The sequence below is a fragment of the Lathyrus oleraceus genome, chromosome 7 (genome assembly GCF_024323335.1).
Source record: "Lathyrus oleraceus cultivar Zhongwan6 chromosome 7, CAAS_Psat_ZW6_1.0, whole genome shotgun sequence".
NCBI classification, from domain to species: Eukaryota; Viridiplantae; Streptophyta; class Magnoliopsida; order Fabales; family Fabaceae; genus Lathyrus; species Lathyrus oleraceus.
In genome coordinates, this window is record NC_066585.1 from 431,146,260 (window position 1) to 431,170,563 (window position 24,304).

The following is a 24,304-nucleotide window of genomic DNA, read 5'->3' on the forward strand; positions in this document are numbered from 1 at the left end:
ATATTATCTACCGTATATAATTTTTGCATAAATTTTAATATCATTTTTGAATTTAATTCATATTTTCTTTTATTTTCATTTGAAAGTTTTTATTTTAATAATATTTAAACATTTTTCATCCCAACTTTTGAGGTCAAGTCACTTATAATTTTGTTTACCTTCTCCATTTTCCTTGAACTTTTTTTTGTTTTGACCCGTCTTTGACATTTTCTCTTTTATTTTCTCTTATTAATAATTATTAATTCATTTTTATCTTTTTTTTAATTTTATTTTTGTTGATCACTTGATGTTTTGAATTAAGTTGATTACTTGGTTAATGAGTTCGTCCACATCTCAAATCATTGATAGATGGACTTGAGGTTGATTCAACATTCTATGATTCAAAACTGTTGATATAAGATTGAGAATCATCTTTGATACTTTGCATCAGTGATAGGTTATCCCTCGATGCGCCATATTTTGAGTCTTTTGATTTATGGATAGAATGATCCCTATGTGATTACCTTAAGTCTCTCCTCTTCATTCTTTCTACCTTGATCTCTTCTTTTCTTTTAACCATTGTTGACATGTTGTAGGAGATTAACTTTGTGTTAATTCTCTAACTTGTCTGACATATACATTGTTATTAACCGACCTCAGATAGGTATAACTTCTATATAAGCATACTTACAATTGCTTAACATAGCCCTAGATTGTCCAGACACAATTCATTGATCAATAACCTCTAACATTACTTTGTGTCAGTTACACTATTTCCATTTAATTCTTGTCATTAATTCAAGTCATTTAATTTATGTCATTTAATTTTTTGTCATTTACTTAATTCACTTTAATTTTATGTCTCATTAATCATCATTTCACTTCATACTCTATTCATATTGCCTTACTCAGCAGTTGCTTCTTATTTTATTTGTTTGATCTGCTTATTAATCTTAAAGAATCAAAACATGATAAAGTGACTTGGACTTAGTCTTAAACCTATGCTTGACTTTGATTTTTGAAAACCTCATGGACTATGGACTCTGACTTAGGTTTAGGCCCTTTGCATGACTTGGAGTGACCTTGGACCCATGGACCTTATGGACACTTTGACTTGCTTTACTCCGGTTGAAATTTTGAGTTTGTGGTCTTATTCATCTTCCTCTTGCATTCATCTTCTTAGGCTTAGCACACATTCACACACACATGGATTTCTCTTAGGCTACCTAACAATGAGACATAGGAAAATACACTTTGCACCTGCATGGCTTTCTCTTGGGCTACCTAACAATGAGATCTTAGGCTAGTTTTGTATGATCATACATCTCTGTTTGTTCATCAATTATACTCCTTTGATTTGGCTTGATCAAACTCCATTTTGATTAACTAAATCTTTTTATTTGATACACTTCCCTTTTGTCTTTGTCAAGTGACCATAAGTCCCTTGGTCACTTGATGGGAATTCCCTCTTTTGATTTGGAGCTTCATCCTTTCAATAAGTACAATACTCCTAATGGACTACAGATCTCCTTAGTAGATATCAACCATCTGACTCATCCCCATAAGCATCCTTGGGAACCTGCTTCAATAACTTGTCAGCCATTAACAAGGATTGCATATCATGAGCCTTAAGGAATAGAGAATGGTGAGAGGGGATCTTCTATACACATGTATATAATATCTTTGAGTACGGGATGAATGACCCATTTGCTCAGAGTATTTGCCTTTGTTCATAGACTTTAGTGTAATTCTAATAAATTCACTATCAAGTCTAAAACTAGCCATATGGCTCCTTTTATCTTTCCTTTTAGTTTAAACATCATTGCCATCACTTTTCTTCATGAACACATCTCTATGGTTAACCCCTTATCCTTTTCTTTTAGGACACACCTTCATAGGTTAACCCCCATCTTTATTGATTTTGACACCACAATTCAGCGAAACACCTCATTAGTTAACCCCTTTTCTTGGTTATGACACCATAATTCAGGGACTGACCTCTTTGGTTAACCCCCTATCCTTTTCTTTTGGGACACACTTTCATAGGTTGACCCTTATATTTCTTGGTTTTTACACAACAATTTAAGGACACACCTCTTTGGTTATCCCCCTATCATCACTTGGTTTAAACACCGTCCTCTTACCATACAAAACCCAGTGCTTTGGTAAGACTCTTTTTTATGTGAGTCCATGTTCTTTGACAAGTTCCTGCTTTCCTTTTCTTACCATGTGAGACCCAGTGCTTTGGTAAGACTCTTGTCATGTGAGTCTCTATGCTTTGACAAATTCCTGCTTTCTTTTCCTTACTATATGAGACCCGGTGTTGTGGTAAGACCCTTGACATGTTAGCCCATGTGCTTTGACAAGTTCCTATTTTTTCTTACCATATCAGTCCTATGCTTTGGTAAGCCTTTTCCTTCCAGTTTAAGCACCACCCAAATCATATCTTTTTCAATCTTTTTCCTCCAAACTACGGAGCTCTGACTTCCTTATTGTACTATAAGGATACATAGGCACGGGGATGTTGTAAGACCCTAATTTTGACCCTAAGATCCCTCATGGCATCATATCATTGCTCATTGCATTTGCCTTTAGGATCATAGCATCTTGGCTCCTTACCCTTGGGTTGGGACTTGTGTGAGTTGGTTTGAGACCACCAAGCATGGTTGAATTGTATATTATTGCTTTTCTTATTTTGTTTACTAACCAAAAGCACAAAAATATGTCACTAACATCTTTTGTTTTGAAGCTTAAGCAGTCATGTGATCCAAGGCTCCTAAGAGGCTCCTATGCCCATTGAAATGGCCAGAGGAAGTTGAAAGCAAGCATGACAATGGTTCCCAAAGCTCTCAAACGTCATATATGCCTCCCAAGTATCTCAATTTGTCATTTTGATCAAGATAAACCAAGGGGCTTAAGGATTGTTTCCCAAGGAAACCCTAATTCAACTGTGCATTGACTGTGCCTTGCTCATGAAGCAACCTCAACCTATGATCCAGTACAATCAAGGGAAGTTCTTTCATTCATCATTTTATGCACACATAAGCCCATGTGAGTGTCCTCAATTATTCATTCATCAAGATTTGAAGTTTGGCCTTGAGAAGTTGATCAGTCAATTCATCTGACTATTTTGAAATCCACTGAGACCGAACTTTTGATGTGTTTGTCAAATGAATATGACCCTAAGAGAATAAATGTTCTTAAGAACCATATGAACAACTTTCATGTTCATCAAAAATTCATTTGAAACTTGTAAGGTCATCATGCATTTCAAAACATTATAGGTCATTTTGACTGAAACCCTAATTTGGGTCAACTTCCCAAGGACCTAACTCCTTCATTTTTTATGATTTTGAGGTGAGACCAAGTGAATTGGAAATTTTAAGATGTCTAATGAAATTTTTATGATGGACAAAATTTCATAATCCTAAAATAAACACATGTGATAATACAAAACATTATAGGTCACTTTGGACCAAAGTCATTGAAATGTGAAAAAGTCCAACTTCAAGTGCCCATAACGTTCTCATGAAAATTCCAAATGATGCAAACTTTAAGTGGAAATTTATTGTCTTGAAACGATCTACAACTTTTATGTTGGAGGTTTTGTTATTTGAGGCTTGCATAATTGAAACGGAAGGGCTTGAAGTTGGTCCATTTTGGCAAATTTTCCATATACATGTTTTGTACCTTGAAATTCATGGTCAGTTTTCAATATTTTCCCAACTCCAAATGGATTTTTTCTCAACATAACATTTGTTCCTTATGTCAAGACCTTTCCAACCATTTCCCACATGCCTATGATTCAATTTTGCAAATGGTATTTTCGAAAAGGTGAAGTTTTGGGTTCAATTATGCATAACATGTTAAAATTCCATGCATAGGCTTATGCATTGCCATATGCACGTCCAAAACTCATTCATTTATGTTCAGCATGCAAAACCAATTGAGTTTGGGCCTCAAATGCGCCTGTACAGGCCCATGCATGGAGGATCCAAGCTCATGCGCACACGAATATTTCATTGCATTGCATCAGCCTTGGCTATAAATAGGATGCTCTGCTCACTTCAAAAACCAACCTAAAGGCGCCTGAAGCTCTACACAACTGATTCCCCAACCCTCCATTAATGGAATTCTGAATTTTTTCTCCATTTTTCAAGCACAAATTTCAACTTCATTGGTTGATCTTTGGCTTCCAAATTCCTTAGCCTTGCTTCCTTGCTACTTCAAGATCAAGCTGCACTGAAGATTTGGATTGGATCAAGCTCACACAAACTGCACTTCAAAGGTTTTCACTCCAACTGTTTTCCTTCGAATATCTTTGGATATTGAACATTTTTTGTATTGGTTGGCATCTCTGAAGTCCTCATGTGAGAGGCAATTGATTTGTGATCTTAATTTTGTGAATTGAACAAGTTCAGATTGAACACCTTATTTTTCTATCTCAGATTTCTTTCTTTATAGGGATCTTGAGTGGAAATTAAGGTTACAGGGGTGATGTACATCACCCCAACTTTCGAATGCTATATAGATCGCGTCTTTTAGTTGAGGTTTGAAAACCTACAAGAGGTAGCCGGAATTGGCCTTCTCGCCGGAGAAGATGGTGGTTTCCACCACCGTCCCCTCACGTCCTATCCTCAGCCTTTGGATCAAGCTTCCCAGATCTAATCTTGACCATTGCGTGTTATGGCTTTTTTTAATTCAGCATGTGACACATTAACTAGTGGCTATGGTACGCGCGCGCTTCTAATCCATTGTATGTTGCCACGTCAATTAATGAAGTCATCCAACGCTCTATATTTTTTCTCCTTTATTAATTTCTGTTTTATTTTCTTTTATTCCATTTTATTTAAAAAATTCATAACTTCTTTATTTGGAATCACAAAAATATGGGACCAATTGCAAACATTTTCTCTTAAATTCCAGTCTCTAAAAATGATTTTTAATTATTTTTGTGATTCCATTTAATATTTTTTGTGAATTGTTTCTTTTCAGGTTATTTTTAATTCATTTAAAATACTTCTGGATATTCAAAAATGCCAAAAATATTTTCTTAACATCTTTGGACAATGATGAATCTATGAAAAATATTCTCATCAATTTCTTAATTGATTTGAGATTTATTTGAGATTTTAGTCCAATTATGTTATTTTTCTTCATTTTTAATTGTTTAAAATTAGTTTCTGTTTTCAAAAAATGATAAAAAAATTTGTCAAATCTTGTTTGACCATGTTAAACTTATGATGGTCCAATTGGACTTTTCCAAGTTGATTTGAATTGGATTTGAAGTTTGACCTTTATTTGTTCATTTTATTTCAAGTATTATTTTAATTCCAAAAAATACCAAAAATATTTTTGTAATTTCTTGACTTCTAAACTTCATCTCACTTCTGTTTACCATTGATTGATGTTGATTCCATTCATGTTTGATCAATGTGTTTTGCTTTGGTCATTTGAATTTCAATTATGTACATTCCATTTCCATCTTCTTCTTCTTCTTTTTCTTTTTTGACCAATGAGTTAATGATTGGTGGTTAGCCTTGACATATGAGAGGCTTAACCTTCTTTGATCCAAATCAAATTCATCTTGATCAAAGATCAAGTGAATTTCTTTGTGTCCAAGATAGGTTGCTTCTTGGTCAAGCAAAAAACCTAAATCCATACAAGGTCATTCTTCTTTTCTTTTGGCATGGAAAGTTGTAGGAGCTTGGCTTACTAGTCATGGTCTCTAACTTGTGTTTGTTTGCCTATAGTTTTATTGAACGGCCTCAGATAGGTGTGACTACTACATTAGTCCACTTACGATTGCTTAACATGGCGCTAAATTGCCTTATGACACACTAACACTAACTACTAACTTTTAATTCAAGCATTTAATTCTTGCAATTTACTTTAATGTAATTTAATTTCTTGCTCATTAATTCATTTGTCTTTTCCTTTTGCTCACTTGAGCACATTATTGTGTATATACTATTGCCTTGTGCTTATTTTGTTTTTGTTTGTGAGAACCCAATACAAATGGAGAAAGGTCTTAGATTTAGGACCTTACCTATGCTAAATGGAGTTTCAAGAGCAACTAGGCCTCATGCCTTTAGAATGCTAAACATGTTGAAGAGCAACTAGGCCTCATGCCTTTAGAATGCTTAATCTTGAAAGACATTGAAAGGACCCCTATTCTAAACTCGCTCTTGTCTATTCTTTTTGTTGCATTGTGGAACTTTTTGATTTGTGTGTTCTTGTGATAGGGATCCCAAACTTGAGCTAATTAGAAGGACCATTGTCATGAGAATCCAAAGATAAGAGAGACAAGTCCAAATTGGAAGATCCTAGGAGCTTGATTGTTTATTTGCTTGATTGTTTGAGTTAATTGCTTATTGCTTGCTAAGTCTAAAGGAAAGGAGCAACTTGGATCATCTTGATGATCTCAAGAAGGGAACTCCAAGTGGTTTTATTTCTCTTCCCTCATCTTTGCATGTTTAGGACCTAGCCCTTCTCTTCTTCTCTCCATTCTAACCCAAGCCAAACTTACTTTGTGCAAACATTAACATTGCTTTCAAAAATTAGAAACCTAGGCACTATGCCTTTGATTTTTCAAACTCTTTTCATAACACTTATTTTGAATTGAATCTTAAGTCAACTTTGACCTTATTTTGTGAATACTTTTCATTTGTAAATACAACTCACTCAAATTGGTTTTTTGTGGTTCTAATGGCCACTTTTGCCAAAGCTTTTCATAAACATTAGCTATTAAGTTTGAGTTATCATAGTGGTTGATATAAACCTCACCTGTATCCTTAGTGATTGGACTATAAGTCTTCCATACTTATTATATGGTGGATCTCTCACTAGTATGTTGAAGCTCTCCTCACATGGTGGATTTGTGGTTTTAGGTTGAGTTTTCTCCCTTTGATAACAAAAGACCTTAAGGCTTTTGACCAATCAATTCACCAATTTATTTTGAGATTTATACCCCGAACTACGAGGTTTTGATCCTACCTTTTTAAGATGGTACGTAGGCAATGGGTTTATCCATTCAAACAAAATTGTAAATAATTTGTATATTCTTTTCTCATCTCCCTAATCATGTTTGCACAAATATTTTCTTAAATACCAATCTACCATACAAGATTTGTAAAAAGGGCTCCCTTAGAGTACTAAGGATGTTTTGGGTGCTTAAAACCTTCCCATTGCATAACCAACCCCCTTACCCAGATCTCTGACATTTTTATTAGTTTTTGACTTGATAAAACTTCTCGATTTTTGTTCGCTTTATAACCTTTCCTTTGGATAAATACAAGTGCGGTGGCGACTCGAATTGTATGATTTACTTTTGATTTAGTCAATAAATCTAAAGGTAACGAATACCCCGCTACAAACGTGAATCCTTGGAGAGCATTTTTCTTGCTTTTCCCCCATTTTATTCTCTTGTTTCCATGAATTACTAGGTTCTAACTTTCTGATTGCATAATGAGAATACATAGGCATAAGGGCCACAACCCTCATCGAGCACTCTTTTCCTAACCCCTTTTATGTTTTACAGGTACATAAAGACAGAAACACCCATCCAAGCAAGATCATTTTAGATATCTTATGTTGCTGTTGTGGGGATGTGTTGATGTTACTTGAGGGAAGCTCTTTACCCGAGCTTGTGTATACATACATGATAGACTCGTGGATAGCTATGTTGACCTTTGTTTCACGCGTTGGGTTGACACAAGACCCACACCCATACTAGTTTCACTTGGGGTAATTTTGTCTTGTGGGAATTCACTACGGCGAAGTATTTTCACTTGATTCCATGACTCTGGGAATCCTTTTAGCGATCATATTTTAAAGACTAGTTCATACATGTGAGTGGGATATTAGGTTTGTACAGGAAACTAAGCTCCTACATAGCTTGTTCAAATTATCCAGAATGTGGCCATGCTATTGCATATCATTTGTATTAGAGCAAGATTTGGTTATGCATTTGTACCTTGAGTTTTGTCGAAAACAATGTTGTATTTGTGTGAGAACAATTTTGGTACCCTAATGGTTTAACAACCAGTTTGGATTTTGAGTATATGATGTGTAACGTCATCAATTTCTGAACATTGTGTTCCAAATTATGCTTCTACGCTAATCATGAGAAGTTCTAAAAGATATCAAGTTGTTGCTGCAGTGTTCTTTATGCTTCGGTGCTGATTCAATCCTGAAAAGTTTCTAAAGAGACGATAGGTTGCTTCTGAAATGTTCTCTCCACTTCTACTTTTGGACGTGACTTTGATCATCAAGCTTCTGAAGAATGGAAAGCTTCTGAAGTTTTGTTATAAGTTGAAGATTCTGAAGATCTCAAGCCAGTCGTTGAGGTTATCAAGGTTCTGACTGTATATTCTGAAGACTCTAAAGATTCTGAAGATACTAAAGATCTCAAGCTAGACTACTGATAATGTCAAGGTTCTGACTAAAGATTCTAAAGTTTCTGAATCCAGCTGCATGTTTTCTTCATTTCATGCTTTATCAACTTTCATCAAAAGCCAATGAACTTGAAGATTAGATCAAATGGGTAGGTGATCAAATTGTACATAGTACAAATCAAATATTTTTCCACTACCTGATATCGTGGACAAGGATAATACTATTCATCACACCTCTCACTGAATTTATGGGCGAAGGGCAGTATGTAGTATCACTCCTTTCACCTATCCAATAATGGATAACTGCTCTATTTGGTATCCCCATTTTGCCCTCCAACGATCTTTTTTTTTATGTTATATAAGTGGGACTTGGAGACTTGAAGAAAATGGTGAAGCGCTACAACAATTCAACAAGTCTATTTCTTGTGAAATGCTATCAATTTTGTACACAATTTTTCTTTAAGTGTTTGTAATTCTTTTGTGTAAAATTTGCTTGTGTAGAAGCATCTTGTAAACACATAAAACATTATTTAAACTATTTTTTTGATTTTCCTTAAGGAGACTAAGGTATAGTCGGATCCTTGAGAAGTCAAAAAAGGTTATTCTTTGTGATTATTGTAATGAGTTGATTATAGTGGATTAAGTCCTTCTTTATTAGGAAAAATCACCTTGGCGGGTGAAATGGAGTAACTTTGAGTTTCAAGCGAACTAGTATAAAAATAATTGTGTTTTTATCCCCTTGTTATTAACATTTGAGTGGTGTTCTTGAGTTGAGAAAAAGATTTTGTTTTTAAAACCCAATTCAAACCCCCATTTCTTGTGTTTTTCACACCTTCAATTTGCATATCATAAAACATCATTACATCATATAACTCTTTTGCATGTGAATTTCCATGTTATCAGAGAGCTTAGTTTGTTATCGAGTACTCAGAGATATCATGAATCCTGACAGAAGAAGTGTGTTCAGTTACAAGTTTGTCAAACCCCAGTTGAAATATTTGAAGGGATTGGGAACTCGTTTGGTTTTGGATCACATAGAAGATTTCAAGAAGGCCTATGGTAATCTCTTAGTTATTCTCAACACGAAAGTGAACACTACAACAATCAATACACAAATACAGTTCTATGATCCTCCCTGGAGCTGTTTCATATTTCAGGATTATCAGTTGACCGCAACATTGGAGGATTATTCACATATCTTGTGGGTCGGAAATAAGGATCAGGTTCCTTTCGTTACTACCAAGGAACTACTGAAGTCTCATCTTGTAGCCGAAGCTTTGCTTTGAAAAGAAGGAAGTGGAACTCAATCTTAAGCCTAAGGGTGGAACTCATGGTTTTACTCTAAAGTTTTTGGTGGAGAAGGCCATTGCCTTCGATGATGTTGGAAGTCGGATAGCTTTCAACGTTGTTTTCACTTTACTAATCTATGGATATTGTTATTTCCTAGTGTGGAAGACTTTGTGAACCTTGCATTTATTCACATCTTATTGTCCAAGAATCAGGTTCTTACACTTCTTTCTGACACTTATTACTCTATTCATACAAGGATACCAAACAAGAAGGGTATTATCGCGTGATGTGATCATCTGCTTCATAGGTGGTTTATTTCGCACCTTCCCAAAAAGGTCATTTCTTCGAGAACAAGGACAATCTCATGCGGTCTCAAAGGATCATGTCTCTGACCGCTGATGGCATTTTATGGTACTCTAGAGTTTATGATGATGTCAAGGTTATCCTTAATTATGGCCATTTCCCCAATGTACATACCCCTCATCCTGACATGGCAGTGAAGATCAAAGAGGAAGTTCAGAAGCAAATTGATGCGGGGTTTCTGGTGACTTCTACATATCCTCTATGGGTGGCCAATATTATGCTTGTGCCCAAGAAAGACGGAAAAGTCCGGATGTGTGTGGATTACCGTGATTTGAATAAAGCTAGGACGAAAGATGATTTTCCTCTACCACACATTGACATGTTGGTAGACAATACAGCTAAATTCAAAGTCTTCTCGTTTATGGACGGATTTTCCGGATATAACCAAATCAAAATGGCACCCGAGGATATGGAGAAGACAACATTCATCACACCTTGGGGAACATTTTGTTATCAAGTGATGCCCTTCGGTTTGAAGAACGCCAGAGCCACGTATCAATGCGCTATGACTACCTTGTTTCATGATATGATGCACAAGGAGATTGAGGTGTATGTTGACGACATGATTGCTAAGTCAAAAATAGAAGTTGAACATGTAGAACACTTGGTGAAGCTTTTTCAGCGTCTGAGGAAGTTCAGACTTCGTCTGAATCTGAACAAGTGTACATTTGGAGTCCGTTCCGGCAAGTTATTGGGCTTTGTTGTCAGTGAGAGAGGTATTGAGGTTGTTCCTGCAAAGGTCAAAGCAATACAAGAGATGCCTGCGCCCAAAACTGAGAAGCAAGTTCGAGGTTTTCTTGGCCGCTTGAACTATATTTCCAGATTTATATCCCACATGACTGCCACATGTGCGCCGATATTCAAGCTCCTCCGGAAAGATCAGTCTCATGATTGGACCGAGGATTGCCAGAAAGCTTTCGACAGTATCAAAGAGTATCTGTCCGAACCTCCGATCTTGTCTCCGCCTGTAGAAGGAAGACCTTTGATCATGTATCTGACTGTTCTTGAAGACTCCATGGGTTGTGTCCTTGGTCAACAAGACGTGTTCGGAAAGAAAGAATCTGATATCTACTACCTGAGTAAGAAGTTCACTGATTGTGAGTCTGGATACTCAATGCTTGAGAAGACGTGTTGTGCTTTGGCTTGGGCCGCTAAACGTCTATGCCAGTATATGATAAATCATACAAGTTGGTTGATATCCAGAATGTATCCAATCAAGTACATCTTTGAGAAGCCTGCTTTAACCGGGAGGATTTCCCTTTGGCAGATGTTGTTATCTGAGTATGACATCGAGTATCGAGCTCAGAAAGCTATCAAAGGTAGTATCTTGGCTGACCACTTGGCACACCAGGCGATTGAAGATCATCAGTCAGTTCAGTACGACTTCCCAGACGAGGAGATTCTGTATTTGAAGATGAAAGATTGTGACGAGCCTACACTCGATAAAGGGCCAGAGCCTGGTTCCAGATGGAGTATGGTATTCGATGGCGCTGTAAATCAGTACGGAAATGGAATTGGGGCAGTAATCATTACTCCTCAGGGCACACATATTCCTCTTACAGCAAGGCTAACTTTCAAATGCACGAATAATATGGCCGAGTACGAAGCCTGTATTATGGGATTGGAAGAATGCATTGATCTAAGGATCAAGCATCTCTATATTTATGCTTATTCGGCCCTCGTTGTCAATCAGATCAAGGGTGAGTGGGAGACGAATCAGCCTGGTCTTATTCCATACAGAGATTATCCGAGGAGGATTTCAACGTTCTTTACAGAAGTTGACTTTCATCATATTCCTCGAGAAGATAATCGGATGGCAGATGCTCTTGCTACGCTCGCTTCAATGATTATGGTCAAGTATTGGAATGAGGTTCCCAATATCACCGTGATGCGCTTGGATAGACCAGCTCACGTATTTGCATTGAAGAAGCAAATGATGATAAGCCTTGGTATCACGACATCAAGTGTTTCCTCGAGAACCAGGTCTACCCGCCTGGGGCATCTGTGAAAGACAGGAAAACTTTGAGGAGATTGTCAGGCAGTTTCTACCTCAATGGCGAAGTGCTTTACAAGAGGAATTTTGACATGGTTCTGCTCAGCTGCGTGGACAGACACGAAGCAGAACTGTTGATGACTGAAGTCCATGAGGGTTCATTTGGTACTCATTCCAGTGGACATTCCATGGCTAGAAAGATGTTAAGAGCAGGCTACTATTGGCTGATAATGGAGTCTGACTGCTGCAAATACGTGAAGAAATGCCACAAGTGTCAGATTTATGCGGACAAGATTCATATTCCTCCGACACTTCTGAATGTGATCTCATCACCATGGCCTTTCTCTATGTGGGGAATTGACATGATTGGCATGATTGAACCGAAAGCGTCCAACGGACACAGGTTTAAGCAATTGATTACTTCACCAAATGGGTTGAAGCCGCATCATGTGCGAATGTGACCAGGCAGGTGGTCGTGAAGTTTGTCAAGAATCAGCTGATATGCCGTTATGGTGTGCCTGATAAGATCATTACTGATAATGGATCTAACTTGAACAACAAAATGATGGAAGAGCTGTGCAGTGAGTTCAAGATTGCACACCATAATTCCTCTCCTTACAGACCCAAGATGAATGTGACTGTTGAAGCTGCTAACAAGAATATCAAGAAGATTATCCAGAAGATGACAGTTACATACAAAGATTGGCACGAGATGCTGCCATTTGCTTTGCATGGATATCGTACATCTGTCCGCACTTCAACAGGGGCAACCCCTTTTTCTCTTGTTTACGGCATGTTGGTTGTGCTCCCAGTAGAGGTGGAGATCCCATCAATGCGAGTGTTGATGGAAGCCAAGTTGACTGATGCTGAATGGATCCAGAGTCGTTACGACCAACTGAATCTGATCGAAGAGAAGAGATTGACTGCCATGTGCCATGGTCAGTTATATCAGCAGAGAATGAAGAAAGCATTCAATAAGAAGGTCAAGCCTTGTGTGTTCCGAGAAGGTGACCTTGTGCTCAAGAAAGTCTTGTCTTTCGCGCCCGATTCCAGGGGCAAGTGGACTCCAAACTATGAAGGTCCATATGTTGTCAAGAGAGCCTTTTCAGGCGGTGCTTTGATGCTTACAACAATGGATGGGGAGGATTTCACTCGTCCTGTGAATTCAGATGCAGTCAAGAAATACTTCGCCTAAAATGAAAATAGAATAGCTCGCTAAGTTGAAAACCTGAAAGGGCGACTTAGGCAAAAATGAGCGTCTCGGTGGATTGAAAACCCGAAAGGGCGATCCAGGAAAAAGTTAGAGACAAAAAACAAAGTATATTTGCATCCCGCTAGATTGAGTACCTCACCCTGGGGCAATCTAGGCAAAAATTAGGGATTTGGCAAGTAACTGCATCCTGACATGACTGTGTTCTACATCGGTCATCCATCATAAATTCTCGATTTGTCGTTAACTGAAGCTTCGAATACATCGAATTCGGAATTGGTGGAGAAATGGTCATTATGTTCAATGTAGCCCTTTCCAATATATATCACCAGTTTCAAACTTATACAGATCTATGGAGTCTTGCCATTTGCAGACTACCATTCCATCAAATAAATTTGAGCTTTTATCCAATTATTTGCACTCTTCTTTGTTTCAATTCAACAAACGTTTTGCATGTTTTAATTGATAAAGTATCATTGTTTTCAAAATAAACAAATCTTTCACAAATTGTTTCTAAACAAAGTGAACATTCACGATGATCAAAGATACTTAGGAGGTCTGCAGTGCTCTCCCAAGGGTGGTATGATTCCCAACAGGGTAAGACATTTGTTCATATCTCTGGCATTAACTGTATCTTTTTCCTGTAGAACCTTTTATGGTTTCTCCCCAGCAAGGTTGCTCAGTGCAGTGTTGGTTGAAGTTTTCACCTTCATTTCTCCAGCATCGTAGCATGCTGTTTTCCTTGCCCGTTGTGATTTTCCTTGGTGGATTTTGTATTTGGTGGTAGATCCCCAAATTTCGTTCGTTCCCTCGGATGAATCCCCAGTGAAATGCTGTTTGAACACTTTCGTGTTTCATCTCCAGTGGAGCGCTGTTTGAACACTGTTGTGGTTCATCCCAGTAGAACTTTTGTGGGCCAGTTCCCAAGTAGAGTGTTGGTTGAAGACTTCAACTTTCCTCTCTCCGGCAGTGCAGCAATCTTTCCTCACCAGCAGGTGATATCCTTAGTGAGCTTGGTACTTGGTGTTTATTTCACCAGCTGCCTCTTGTGTCCCTCAGTGGACTCCCCAGTGGGGTTTGCAGCTGACTTCTCCAGTAGAATTACTGCAGTATCCCCAGTAGAGTTGCGTATGCGGCAAATTCTACTCGCAGCATTCTATTATCCTCGTCAGATGTGCTTTCCTTTGGAAGATTTTGTATTTGGTGAATTGACATCCCAATATTCTGTCATTTCCTCGGATAGATCCCCCAGCGGAGTGGTTATTATGATGAGCTTTATCCGTGCCGATCTATCCCCGTCAGAGATTTGGTTACTTCCTTGTATCTCTGATCCCCAACGTAAGTTGCCGTTGTGGCTGTTGTGCCTGTGCGATGACTTCCTTCCCCTATCCGAATTGGTTGATGATCCATCACTCAGAGATTTTGTGATTTCCTGATGTCTCTAATTTCCCCGGCAGATCTTTGCTTCTTAGCATTTAGATCTCCAGCAGTTTGAGATGTAGTACCGGGTCGCTGTGTGCCTTATTCCTAGACCTATGTGTGTTAGATATGTCTGTTTTGTCAGCATTCATCATACATAAATCATGCGTATACGCATAATCATAACATTTGGATATTCATGTTGCATTCTTTGCCATATATCTTTTCATTGTTGTCTCCTGCTAATTGGTGATACGGATCTCCCTAGTATATCTCCCCAAGCAGATGTTGGTGTGTCTAATCTCTCCATATAGAGTCAGCCCCTTAAGCAGAAAGTGTCTATCCTTTCCTTCTACAATTCCCCATCGAGTTATATCCTCGTGGATGATGGTTGTTTCCGTTTCCTCCCAACACATATAATGGGATGAGTTTCCCTATTGAGTTTTTTCCTCCTTAGGATGAGTCATGATTCAGTTTGCCTTTTTGGATCGATCCTAAATTGGCTTCTTTGTGGCTGTCTCTTGTGCTTCCCTGTGGTATAAATGAATAATTGCTCACTAACCGACACTCATTCATCTTATCCTCAGCGGAATTTGTGGCCTTCTACCTAGTAACCGGTAGTTGTAAGTCCTATCTTTGTGGTTTACTACCCCGTATTCGGTAGTTATAAATCCTATTTTCATCCCCCTAGCAGAGGTAACCTTTGTGGTTCATTCTGGTTAATGGTGGATTTGGTGGTCTTCTACCTATTACCCGATAGTTGTAAATCCTATTGTTCTCACTTTATTCCTCAGCAGTTTTTCGTGGTCTTCTACCCAGTAACCGGTAGATGTAAACCCTTGTCTCCTCATCAGAGTTTGTGGTCCTCTACCCTGTAGCCGGTAGTTGTAAATCCTACTCTTTTATCCTCAGCTGAGTCTGCTGGTTTTCTACCTAGTGGTTGGTAGTGGTAAACCTTTTGTTTCCTCAGCAAGAGTCTGTTGGTATTCTACCCCGTATTCGGTAGATGTAAACCCTACTTTTCTCCCTTTGCAGAGTTAACCCTTGTGTTCATCCTAGTTGATGACGGTTACCTTTCCATGGTTTTCTACCCAGTATTCGGTAGATATAATTCCCTCTTTGACGGTTATCATTATTCAAGTTGCGATCTTGATATTCTCTTTGCCTTGTGGATAATTGCTCTGAGTAAGCAATTTTATCCCCAACGGGTCTTCTTTCATTCACCGTTTGACGGTAATGTTTGTTATCCCCTGTTGATTTGTCATCATTATATACCTAATCTGGTATCCCGATGCCTTTCTTTTCGGTCGATTTATCCTTTAACCCAGTACCCGGTTATGGACAATCTTCCTTGCGAGTATATTATCTATGCTTTGACGGTAATAGATAACATATCTCATGCACTCGGTGGTTGAAGTCTTTCGTTCTTCCCCAACTGAGTAAGATTCGTATTTCGGTTTTGGAATCGAATGTCCCTTGCTGTGGTTTTCTACCCCGTATTCGGTAGATATAATCCCCTCTTTGCGGTTATCTTCATCCAGTATTCGGTGTGGATATTTCCCCATTTGTTTGGATAATTGTCGTATGCTTGCAATTTATCCCCAGTGAGTCATCTTTCGTTTACCCAGTTGTTGTTGGTAACGATTGATTCCTTCGGTCGGTCACCTATTATATACCGAGTAACCGGTATCCCTGATGTTCCTTCCATGCGAGCGTATTATCTACATTCTGATGGTAATAGATAATATATCTCATGCACTCTTCGGTTGAAGCCTTCTGTCCTTCCTCAGTTGAGTAAGATTCGTATTCCTTGTGGAATCGAATATCCATCCTACAAATTGAGTTTGCTTTGTCAGCCCTCCTTTTCGGATGATGAGTGTTTTGGAAGTAAACCCCAATTCACGTCCTGGTTGGCCACCTATTATATACCCAGTAATTGGTATCCCTGGTGTTCCCTCCTCTTTCAGTCGATTTATCCGTTATTAACCCAGTAACCGGTTGTGGATAATCTTCCATGCGAGTGTATTATCTATGTTCTGACGGTAATAGATAATATATCTCATGCGCTCTTCGGTTAAAGCCTTCTGTCCTTCCTCAGTCGAGTAAGATTCGTATTCCTTGTGGAATTGAATGTACATCCTTGTAGGATGATGAGTGTTTTGGGATATACACCAATTCACGCCTTGGTCGGTCACCTTTTACATACCCAGTAACCGGTATCCTTGGTGTTCCTTCCTGTCTGCTCCCTATTATGACCTTGGTCCCCTGTGGAGTCAGATTTTCCTGAGTCGAAATATACCATTTTTAGGTTTTCCTCAGATGTTGTTGGTTGATTGATATCTCTCACCCTTATACCGGTCTTAGATATTCATTCTTCCTGAGCTTGTTGTTCTTTCACCCAGTAACCGGTGTTCAGATCACCTGTCTCTTTGAGCTTGTTACCCAGTAACCGGTAACACCTCACCCCTTTTGCTTCCCCAGGAGTGTCTTTTCTAGACATCCCCGGTGGAGTATCCCTTGTGTTTTGTTGTTGCTGTGTTGGTGTTTTCTCCAATACATGCATTTTCCCCGACAGGGATGTGTTGTTCATCTTTCCCCAGCCGAAGTCCGGATTTCTATCTGAAGTTTTCCTCTTGAGTCTTTCCATTGGATTTGTTCCCATTGGAATTCTTTTCCTAGTTTCAAGTCGTGACCTGCTCACACGTTTTTTCCTTTTATTCCCCAATAAAGCCTCCAGTTTTGAGTCGTGACTTGCTCACGCTTTTTCTCTATTCCCCATGAGAGTCCCCGTTAGAGTCTCTGTTCCTGGTGAGTGTATTACTCCAATGGATTGTCTTTTCTTCTTTGTGGACGTATATCCCCACAGAGTTGTTCTTTTTTACATGCATACATCTGCATCATGAGGTCTCTTAGGGACCAAAATTTGTCTCTTTGTTATTATTTAAACCCATTCTACCGCGTCGAGAAGAAGATTTTAACCTTCAGTTCTCCGGCTAGAATGATCTTAAATAGGGGCATCTGTAAGACCCCAATTTTGTCCCTAAGATCCCTCATGGCATCATAGCATAGCATTGCATAAGCCTCAAGGATCAGTGAGCATCTTGCTTCCCTTCCCTGTGGGTAGGATCTTTTGTGAGTAGTTCTTTGATCACCAAGCATGTTTTACATTGTATATCATTGCTTTATTTGTTTAAGCATTAACCAAAAGCACCAAAAATATGTCATCTAACATTTGTTTTGCAGTCTAAGCAACCACAAGTCAGGCAATTCAAGGTTTTCCTTTGAGCAACAACAAATGGTATTTTCTTGGTATGAGGACGTCATAACATTATATTGAGCTTATATGAGCTAGAGGTTCATTTTGGAGCAAATTCCACAAGAGGTTGAAGCTCAAATTCATCAGGCATTGCCAAGGTCATCTGAGGACCAATACAATCAAATGAATAGTCAATTGAAGGCTTTGAGGTGTGGGAAATGATCTGAGACATCCCATTCATGTTCATACAAGGCTTATTCATCATGTCAAATCTCTACTTTGAAGATTTTGAAGTCAAATCAAAAGTTTCCCAAAATGGAAAGTGACATGTAATTTTAAGTTTCCAAAAATGGAAGTTTTTGGTCCACATTCAACTTGACTTTCCAACATCAAAGAAGCTTCAAATAAATTTTTGGTCAACATGAAAGTTGAATATCTTTCTCTCCCATTTCCAAAAAGTCCAAGATCATGAGCATCTGATGAATGGTTGAGAAGTTATAATCCAATGATTGCAAAGTGTGCTTGAAACTTCAAAATGCCATAACTTTTGCTACAAAGCTCCAATTTGAGTCCCTCTTTTTGCATTATGCTTCTTATGACCAATATTTTCCAAATCCATCATTGCATTGCATGAAATTAAATCACATGATCATTTGTTCATGCATGTTCATTTTGGAGGGAAAATGTTGAATTTGAATTCTATCGATCATACATGAAAAATACCAATGCCACTGTGTTCATGAGCTGATTTTAAGTGAATTTGAGTCCTTATATGGTACTGTTCACGTGTAAAATTCTCCATGCACCACACATTTGCCAATTTTGGTCATGCACCTCATTCTCATTAATCTTCCATTAACCATTGCCTAAATATCATTTGAGGGGGATTAGCACATGAATTGATCATTGGATTGAAGATTTTGGCCAAGATTCGTGCACATCAAGCTCATGAAGATGAACATGGAAGTTGCAAATTAATCAAGATTCAGGCCGTGTCAAGCATCAATTTCTACATCAAGCTTCATAACAAGAGTAAAGGAGAAGATCTGGACACTTTTGAGAGCTTGAATCCACGATTTCACTTCACTGCTCTTCAAAGAGGTTAAAATTCGATCATCTTAATTCTTCATTTTATTGCCATGTTTAGATAGATCCTTTGATGCTGATAATCCTGATGTGTTTAGATTTTGTTTTGGATAAGAATTCGATGAGATATGATGATTTGAAGTTTTGTTGTTGGATATGTTTCTGTTCGATTCACATGATTCCTTGAGAACTAGGCTTAGCTAATGTGATTTTCGTGTACTACATGACGAGAGCTTTCCAATGATGTGCATGGTTTTAAATTCTGGAAAAAAAATTGTTGGATGTTACTATAGCGTCGCCGGTCTCAACGAGGAAGATGGAGGAAACCACCGTCAACCACCACACATGCACAGTACTTAGGGTTTACTGGTTCAGCGCTTCAATTTTACTGTACATGTGGCTTTCACCTTGTCGTTGCCTGTTCGATCTCGTGTGTGAGCATTTGGAAATTCCAATTGTGATTTCTCATTAAACCTAAACGCAGCGTTTCATTTTATAGCGCGCTGGAACCACACACACTTCTGTTCGATTCTTGGCATGTGATGTCTTTGGTTTTTCTCATTTGTTTTATGCTAGCGCCTTCTTGAACCTCATGGACGTGAGTTCAACTCCTAGTTCCAGCACTTTTCCAATTCAATTAATATTTTCCACATATTTCCACATTCATTCCATTTTATTTTCATCAAATTAAAAAAATTACTAAAAATAGAAAATGATTCCAAATAAATCCAAACTTTTTTCTACATGTTCATTTAAATGTCTTTTATTTTGTGATGTGAATTTCTGGATTTGTGCCATGCTGGAATTTTGAATGTGATTGATTATTTGAACATGATGCAAAATATGACATGTTGTGCCAATTCTTTTGTGGAATGCTCATAGTTGATTCAATTGCTTTGAAATTTGGTATGCTGATTCCTAACATGTTACATGATTTTTGAGCTTTTGTTTGGCATTTTTAGCATATTCCATCTCTGTTTTGGATACATGGATGTATGGTGTGACAATGTGTGTCACACATTTCGATGTTGCTCTTGCTCATTTTCATATACATGTCAATTGAGCTTTTTTGATTCCAATTTTTGGCATGATGCTCGTGTTTAACATGTTGTATGCATATAAAAAATTTCATGATCATTGGATTCATTTCTGTTTTAATGTGTATTTTCTATTCTTGATGTCCAATTGTGATCACCTTTGCTTGCCTTTGCCTTATCTTGATTGGTTGATGGCTTTGCCTTATGATTTGGATTTGATCATTTTTAGGACATGTTCATGCTTGATTAAATATGCTTCATGTGGAATATTGGCTGCTGTTTTGACTTTTTGCTTCGCCTTTGACCCTAGTCTTTGCACTAGTGGTTTGTACTCACCTTTTGAGCTTTGCATTTCAGGTTCAAGCAATTAGCTCTAATGGTTGATGTGCTTTGATTACTTGAGATGCAAGTTGCATTGATTAACTAACTTTGATTGTGTTGTAGGTCCTTTGGTGTTGAACTCACTTGAGTTGTGACTTACTTTGTGTACATATTGGAAACCACTGTTGTTGTCTGTTGGTTGTTTGTCTGAATGTGAATATTAATTTTTTGGCTTTTGTACAGGTACATTAGTCGCTTTTAGCTCTTACTTGAGCTTTGCTTTGCTTGTGGTTGGTATACCACTTAGGTAACCTCTCTAACTCTATGTAGTCTAGAAGCCCTGTCGTGTCTTTTGGCAGGCATTTGGCTGAAGTCCTCCTTAAGAGGCAATGACTGTGATTGTTTATGTTTGCGCTAAAGACCTCCTTGTCGAGGCATGCTACTTGTTAAGTCCTCCTAAGTGAAGAGGCAATTGATAGATAGAAGGGATTTGCAATCAATCCCATGTTAATCGTTGAGTCGTTCATTATGCTCGCACTACATGCAGATGCTCGTGAACTTAACCCAAGATCTTTGTATATAGAGTCAGTCATGTGGAATAGGGTCCCTCATTCTGGATCCCCACACCTTCTTTGATTCAAGCTCACCCAGGCCAGGGTTATGAGCATGAGGTCTAATCCTCATTTTCTTTTCATCTGCTTCACCCTAACTCTCAATGTTAGAGGTTAAGAGCTCAAGATACCCCTACAGTTTTGGCTTGTTTGTCGAGGTTGACATGACCCCTTGACTAAAGCCTAACCATTTGTATGAGCCTCTTGTTTGTGTATAGAGTGTGATACTTGATTGCTTGTTTGCTCATTTGTGAATCATTCATATGTTTGCTTTCATGCATGTTTGTTTGTTTGAGGAGTCAGATGTAAGACCATTGATTGGCTATCTGTTTCCTGTTTCTTTTGTGGAGCTAGATGTAAGACCATTGTTTGGCTATCTGTTTCCTGTTTATTTTGTTTGAGGAGTCAGATGTAAGTCCAGCTATTGGCATTTTGTTTCCTCTGTGTTGTTCAGGAGTTAGGTATAAGTCCAGCTATTGGCATCCTGTTTCCCATTCTTTGTTCACGAGTTGGATGTAAGACCATTGATTGGCATTTTATTTCCGTTGTTGTGGAGTTGGATATAAGTCCATTGATTGGCACTCCGTTTCCTCTTTATTGCTTATTGATTTTGCTTGTGCTTGTTGCCCATTCCAAAGGAACCTACTTGGATCATCTACATATGATCTCAAGAAAGAAACTCCTAATGAAATTTGGTCCCTTAACCTTCACCTTTTCATACTTAACCTTGATCCATATTTTCATCCTTAACCCAAACCAGAAAACTATTGTGCAAACATTCTCACTTGTTTTCAAAACTAGAAACATAGGCCTTATGCCTTTGATTTTCAAACTTCACTTTCATAATACTCATTGTGAATTGAACTCTTAATCATACTTTGACCATCTTTGTGAATACTTCTAATTGGTTAATTCAACCCACTCAATTGCTTTTGTGGCCCTTGCCCACTTCTTAATCAAGTTTTCATGCATTAGCCATAGATCTGAATTATCTTAGTGGTTGATGTGAATCTCACCCTTTGTCCTTAGTGATTGAATGGTAAGCCTTCCATGCATATTATAGGGCATAATCCCTCACTAGCATGTCGAAGCTGTTCTCACATGGTGGACTGGTGGTTGTTCAGGTTGAGTTTTCTCCCATGGATAATGAAAGACCTTAGGGCTTTTGTTTAAAATCAATCCACTCATTGTTTTGAAATTTGTTACCCGAACTACGGGGTTTTGATCCTTATCTTTCATGAGAGGGTACGTAGGCAATGGGTTCATCCATCCAAACACAAAAATAACTAACTTGTACATTCTTTTCTCATCCCTTCAATCATGTTTGCACAATAAACATTTCATAAACCTAACTTTTTGCAACAAGTTGTGAAAAGGGTTCCCTAGGAGTACCTAGGATGTTGTGGGTGCCTAACACCTTCCCATAGCATAATTACCCCCTTACCCAGATCTCTGTTTTCTTTTATTAGTTTTCTCTTGCAAAACTTCTTAGGCTTTTGTTCACTTTCTAGCCATTCCTTTGGATAAATAGAAGTGCGGTGGCGACTCTAATTTGTATGATTTACCTTGGATCTAATTAATATTTCCAATGGTGACGATTACACCGCTACAGTGAGCAGTCTCTGATTTCGTAAGAAAGTGTCCTCCATGAGTCAAGCTCGACAATTGGACTTCTACTAATATCCCTGTGGTTTTCTCTGAGAAAATGTAATGCATTTCTTTTCTTGGTCCATTGCCCCCGCCCGACCCATGTGGATAGCTTGTAAGGGCCTTCTTTGTTTTAAAAACAGTATTCAATCAATGAAAGACAACTTTTACGTTCAAAATCATGATCCTTTTCTTTTTCTTATTTTACATTTTCACAAAAAAAAAAAATGGCTAAATGGAATCACAAGTTAAGATATATATGATCAAAGCTTCATCCATATCTCAAATGATCCAAAGTTTGGTGGATATAGAGGCGACCTATCTATGCCTCAAAGTATCATGAATGATCTATTAATCATTCATTAATAGATTTGAAGCATATAAGGTTCAATAAACCCTAATTAACTCATAACCATGACTTAATAGACTTCATTAGCTATCAATGTTCAAGACATCATAAGTCACTCCAAAATGCCCAAATGAAATGAAATAAATCATAATAAAATAGTAGCAGAAGAAATAATAAGAGTTTGTGTTGGAAATATTTTCAGTAGAATAATAATATGTGGTAAGAGAATGAAGTGGAATGGAAAATAAATAGGGTAAAATAAATAAAACAAAATAAAAGAAATAAAACAAAATAAAAACAAAGGTGTGTGCCGGGGGTTGAATCCCTAGCCTTGGGGTCATGGAGTCAACCCCTCAACAACTGAGCCAAGCGCTCTTGGTGATATAAATGTGCTTTGACAAAATAAAATAACAAAACAAATATTAAAATGGAACACACGCGCAAGCTGACCAATCATAACATGACAACCCATATTTTCAAATTTAAAAACGCGCATGTGAGTTTGTATTCTACCTTGAGATACCCAAAAATCCAAACCTCAAAACACACGTTTTTCATTGGATTTGAACATGGAAACAAATTCTATGCACACTAACGATTTAACCTCCACACTCATGAGCCATTGATTGGCTCTGAGTGTCGAGTATTTTGCAAAAAATCAGAAGAACAACTTAACCTAAAATAGAAATTAAATGAAGAACACTGAACAATTAACACTCAAACCATAGGGTTAAGCTTCATTGGTTGATTTCGAGTGGAATGGTAACTTATTTGAGTGAAGAGGGTGAGTGTAGCTACCTGATCAGGATCGGTTTTAGAAGTGAACTCTGACGAGTTGGAATAGCTCAGATGAGGCATTAGGAAGGTTAGTTAGTGTTTAGAATATCTTTAGTGATGTTTAAGGAAGGATTCTGGGTGGTTGGTTTGAGTTGAAATGCTTTGAAACTCAGAAATAGTGTCTTTGTTTTAAAAGGTTCAAGGTGGTTTTGCAGCAAAGCGTTTTTGGCTATTCAAGCTTGGTTTTTGAGTGGAACACCTTCCCCTATTTGTAGGGAAGGTGATGGAGTGGTTTGGAGGGAGAATGAGGGTAGTTTGCTTCAGAAATGGTGAAGCTTGAAATGGGACAAAAAATGAAACTTGCTTGCTAAGAGTTGTTCACTTTTGGTCTACAATTCAATTCCTTTTGTCTTTGTTTTGCAGTTGGCCTTCTTTTGGTGAGACCAAGGTGGCCCCAACACAAGCTGATACAATTTTGTCTCTTTTCCATTTTGGAAAATTTTGATCTTTGCACATGGCACGATTTTTCTGATTTGTGAGCTTTCCACACCAAGGTGGAGTGTCATTTGG